The sequence below is a fragment of the Aplysia californica genome, unplaced genomic scaffold (genome assembly GCF_000002075.1).
Source record: "Aplysia californica isolate F4 #8 unplaced genomic scaffold, AplCal3.0 scaffold00079, whole genome shotgun sequence".
Lineage (NCBI taxonomy): Eukaryota > Metazoa > Mollusca > Gastropoda > Aplysiida > Aplysiidae > Aplysia > Aplysia californica.
Genome location: NW_004797349.1, coordinates 1,367,615 through 1,372,773, shown reverse-complemented (window position 1 = coordinate 1,372,773; position 5,159 = coordinate 1,367,615). Strand labels below are relative to the sequence as shown.

The 5,159-nt window shown below is 38.5% G+C and overlaps 1 protein-coding gene across 7 annotated transcripts in view; it reads left to right on the top strand.

The window, feature by feature from the left end:
• Positions 1–5,159, top strand: part of LOC101852838 (F-box/LRR-repeat protein fbxl-1) — a 68,447-nt gene that overhangs the window by 50,964 nt on the left and 12,324 nt on the right. The window lies entirely within an intron of this gene.

Below are 5,159 nucleotides of genomic sequence, written 5' to 3'. Positions count from 1 at the left end.
TGTCTGCGTGTGTGTGTGAGAGAGAGTGTGTGGTGTTTGTGTGTATGTGTGTGTGTCTGTGTGTGTGAGAGAGAGAGAGAGAGTGTGTGTGTGTGTATGTGTGTGTGCGTGTGTGCACGAGTGTGGGTGTGTGTGTGTGTGTGTGTGTGTACGAGTGTGTGTGTGTGTGTGCGTGTGTGTTTGTGTGTGTGTGTGTGTGTGTGTGTGTGTGTGTGTGATATACGCTTATACTAATTCTTTTTAGAATCAATTAACAGAAGACAGTTTTTTTAATGTCTCTTTATTTTTAACATGTTAATAAAATAACAACATCGATAGATGAATAAATCGCAGAGATATAAAATCAGCAGTCAGTGTTATATGTACATGAACCGGGCAGTGGCGTGTAAAAGAATGAAGCTTAACAGCTGTCATGATTTGAGCTTAGTTGAATAAATTAATCAATCTATGAATACATGAGTTATGTTAGGCACAGAATGCACAGAGATGTGCAAAATGTAATATCAGTTATCAAAATAAAAACAACATGTTCATATATCACATCGTTATTGTTTTGTTGCCATAATTATAAGTAATGCCCATTAAAAAAATTGATGCATGCGGTTTTTACAGTGCAAGTTATGTCGGAGAGACATCTAAGCTGACAATGTATCCCGTCAAGCTGTGCAACTATTCTAAACCCAAAATAAAGATTTTTTTTAAAATAGAAAAGAGGAAAATAGCAAACTTTTTCATTATTTTTCTAAATATTAAATATTATATACAGCACACCGATAAAAAATTTTAAAAATAAAAATATAAATATAACCAAAACAAACAAAAAACCGCGCTGTTAACGATTTGACTGAAACATGCTTTAATTCCGACACAGTGCATTAAAAATTTTTTTTTGTTTTTTCCCCTTCTTCGGCATGATATAGAATTAAAATGTATTTCGGCAAAATATTTCGTCGGCGTATGAAACCATTACCACAGATTAAGAAGTAGCGATAAGATAACGTTTTGAAAAAGTTGGGCTGGGTAGCCTCTACGTCTCGACAGCTGGCCAGAAAAAATGCGGTCATGTAGACAGAAAAGTGCAGTTCCTTGACACAGACACATTAAAACTTATTCAAAACAAAGCGTTGAACCTGAGCGATCTGCAAAGGTTTTATTGTGAACGATACTAATTTGAATGAAACACGCACATAGTTCTGTTCAAGAGTATGCTGTGAAAATGTTTACAACACTCCGCTCAACAAAAACTTTGGTGTTAAAATTGATTGAAACCTGATTAGAATTCTGCTTTATGCCGAAAATTTCAATATCCATGAGTTTACAACATGCCTTTGAGCAAAATATAGGTTAACGAAAGGTTGAAACCTGTTTATAATTCAGTTCTGTACTGTAAATGTTATTATCCATGTATAAAGTACATCACTGAAAGGAAATTCTGACTGATGAAAGGGGTCTGTTTTCCATGTGATTACGAAAATAGAGATAAAGGCTTTCATCCAACGTTGAATGGTCAGCAGAGTACTCTATCCCACCCACCCCATAAAACCCAACTCCAAAATGGATTTGTTAATTTTTGTTTAAAAGCCTCAGTGTGCCATAACCTTAAAAATTGGAAGAAACCTGGAGTTCCAGCATAATATAATAATGTACAGGAACAAGCATGAGGGATCGTGTTTATTTAAACCATTGGTTTCTTCTTCGCTTTACCGTACCAGATTTTTACCTAATAATTATTAAAAAGAACACAAATGGTGTCCATATTGTCCTTAATAATACATAATTACCTTTCTTTTATAAAACATCTATCAACCATCGTTTTGACCTACATGCAGTTTAGTGGCCAATTGTTTAAAAATATTAATTTACATTTTTTACAGTGAGTACATCATGTCGGTGGTATTAACGGTGCCCATTTTACAGCAACTTAACATTATATTACTTTACATTATAGTACAATAAATATTGAGAAGATGTGGTTAATGAACAGGTAATTCGTTGCGTTTATAAATCAACATGATATTAAAAGCCTCAAAATAGGCGACGGTTTCCTCCACATTATAATAACAACAATATAAATCATAATTAATGTAGAAACTGGAGGTGTTTGGTCGCACTGACATGAATTGACATGCGGTACACGTTTGAGATCGGACACCGCCTTGCTAAGGCATGACTGGTGACAATCATACAATGTCGTTCGATTGACCCTCTGGTGGCTCGTTAGTCTATTCACGTGCAGACTAAATTGTTAGTGGTCGTCGTCCTGAGGCGCTGTGATCATTGCAGATGACGTAGATGGTGGTCACTCATTTCTCACTCGCTGGTCAGTGGATGAGGCATCACGTGCAGTTCATCTCTGGTAACCAGTCCTTCTGTTGTGATAGAGAGTGGAAAAAAACCCAATGTTTTGTTAGAACATACTGTTATAAGATATTACTTCATGTATTGAGAAGCATTTTGTTTCTTTTCTGTTGTCATTATGATCTTTGAATTTTTTTTTAAAGAGAGAGAGAGAGAGAGAGAGAGAGAGAGAGAGAGAGAGAGAGAGAGAGTTACAATACTTGAACGGATTAACCGATTTTGATTTTATTTCTTGGAGCTAAGCTCTCTTCTAGACAGATATGTGTCAGTTCAAAGGTGGAATACTCTGGTTTGGGGGGAGCGGGTGGTGGGATGGGGCTTCTTTTTTTCTTTTCCAGGGGAGGGGGTTGAATGGCAGGGTGGAAAGTGGCTAAATAGGTTCGAAAGGTTGATAGAGGTCGTGACAAATGTAAAGGAAAGGTGTTGATCCTACCTTCAAGAGTTTGTAGTATTTTGGTGTCACCCCATATGGGAGTTTTGTGCCTTTGTTTGTGGACTATTTATATCTCCACGTGTGTCTATATGTTTGATGTGAGCATGTATGTCGTACTTTCTTCCTCATAAGCTACGAAAAGTTTTTTTTGTCGTTCTCTAACTTTCTGTCCATTAGCCTTCTGCTCACCTCTCTCCTTGCCCCCACCACCACACACATACATCTAGACTTGTGTTTTCTTTATTTTTTTCTCCTTTCCATGTCTTTTTCTGTGCCCAGTGTCCTGTTTTGTTTCGGAAGAAGAGTTATATAACTACGTCGTAACCCCCCCCTCCCCCACCTCTTCCTTGCTTGCCTTGGCAGCTACCCAAAATAATCTTTGACGCCGTTCTCTACGTACAAGACATGGCATGGCGTCAAAGAATGATAGCCTAGATGTGATGATTACATATGACGAATCGGTTTTGCTATGCATTTTCCTTTACTATGTCGGGCTATAGTTCACGTCATAACTTTTGCCACGGTATATGAAGCTGTCGTGAGCTGCAAGGATGCCCTGGGTTTTACCTCGAAAACATCGTAATAGGGCATAATAACGACCGTCTTTAAGGGGGGCTGCGTACGATGAAAAAATTAAGGGCGGGAAATAATCATCCGGTACCCGGTTGCATGTAACTAGCCAACTTTTTAGCCATTAAGTAAAACTTTAAAAAACTAAGTGATGTGTTGGGACCCTTGACTAAAAAGTCGCTCTCGATAAGTTACCCCAAGTAAGAATTTCAGTAAATCGACCAGCATTTTACATTTCTCGAAGGCTGTCAAATATATCAGGTTGGGTCAACATACACTCTTACTTTTATCAGGTGTATGTTTCCTTCTTCTAGATAGCAGTAGCAGGATTTAGCGGTATGGCCCAGGCGTCTGGTTTTCTTTATACATGTATTATGCAAGCTGTTTTAGGTTTTATTTTCTGGTTCTTTTCTCTGTGACGTTACCCATGCACAATTTTCCTATGTTTTATGTTCGTCTCTTGCGTAGCTACGTTCCTCTAATGTTTTATTTTTGGGTTTTTTTTTCGGTAAAAGTATTTTGCAGTTAGAAGTGCCGAATTTTCGGTGTTATATGCTCTGTAGTAAAACAAAACTTTGAGAATAATAATGAGATTAGTTGTGTGGTATTTTTTATGTGGGTTTTCTAAAGTTTTCTTTTCTTGTAACCGATTTTTCCTAATCGAAATGAAAATGTATCTGTCGATGTTGAATATCAGGTTTTTACACCCTTGAAAATACATTGCCGGTCATCCCATATCCAGACACCGTCAAAGTTACGTAGCTTTTTAAAAGAGTTTTACAGCCTTTATTCAGTTAATCTTTTGGCGCCCTGTCGTAGGCAACTTAGTGGATGGTTGGCGGGTGCTCTGGTGTGGTTTGCTTCTTCTTTCCTATCAAACATCTATCGTCCTTATCTCTCCTTCTTTTTTATGTTTGTTACTCTCTTGTAACACCTCTAATCTTCTGGCACTCTATGACCATAAAATATGCAGTGGCGAGCGCCGTAAAACTTCTACTTAGACTAAAACGTAGGCAACGTACTTTTTTCCGTGCTTTTTTTTTGTTCTGTTCCTCGCATAACGTGGCCGTAGTCAAACGTGCTGACCCGCCGTATACTACTACAACCCATCCCCTACACTAGTTTGAAGGAGTCGTCCGTTTGGCCCCCTACTCTCCTGTTCTTGTGCCAACTCTGACCATATACATGTCATTCCCAATTAAGCGCATCAGGCACAATGCGGGTAGTTGTTTTGGCAGGCATGCTAATGTTATTTTACTCCCTTTTTTTTTTAAAACCAGGGTTTGTGGGTGGTTGGTGAGCGCTCTGGTGTGGTTTGCTCCTTCTTTCCTCTCGAACATCTATCGTCCTTATCCCTCTTCCTTCTTTTTTTGTGTTTGTAACTCTCTTGCAGCACCCCACATCTTCGGCACTTATTTGACCTTGTTGTGTTGTAAGTGCCGTAAAACTCTTGATGAAACTTACCAGTGTTTTTATCATGTCTGGCAACTAGGAGAGCCTGTCGTTTGGAGGTAATAATGCAGCATTTTCTACTGAAAACAAGTTCAGAGAGTAATTCTGCGTCAGATTTTTGCTGCATCCCTTCTCTGTCTCGTCTCTTTTAAGCTAACTCTTGTTCTGTTTGTTTGTTTGTTTGCGAACTAATGTTTTGATAGCAGGCTTTTTCGCTAGTCCAAAAGAAACGAAAAAAAGCCAATTTTGAGCCCTTTTCTCTCTTTCTCTGTCTGCCTGTCTGTCTGTCTATCTGTCTGTCTGTCTGTCTGTCTGTCTGTCTGTCTGTCTGTCTGTCTGTCTGTCT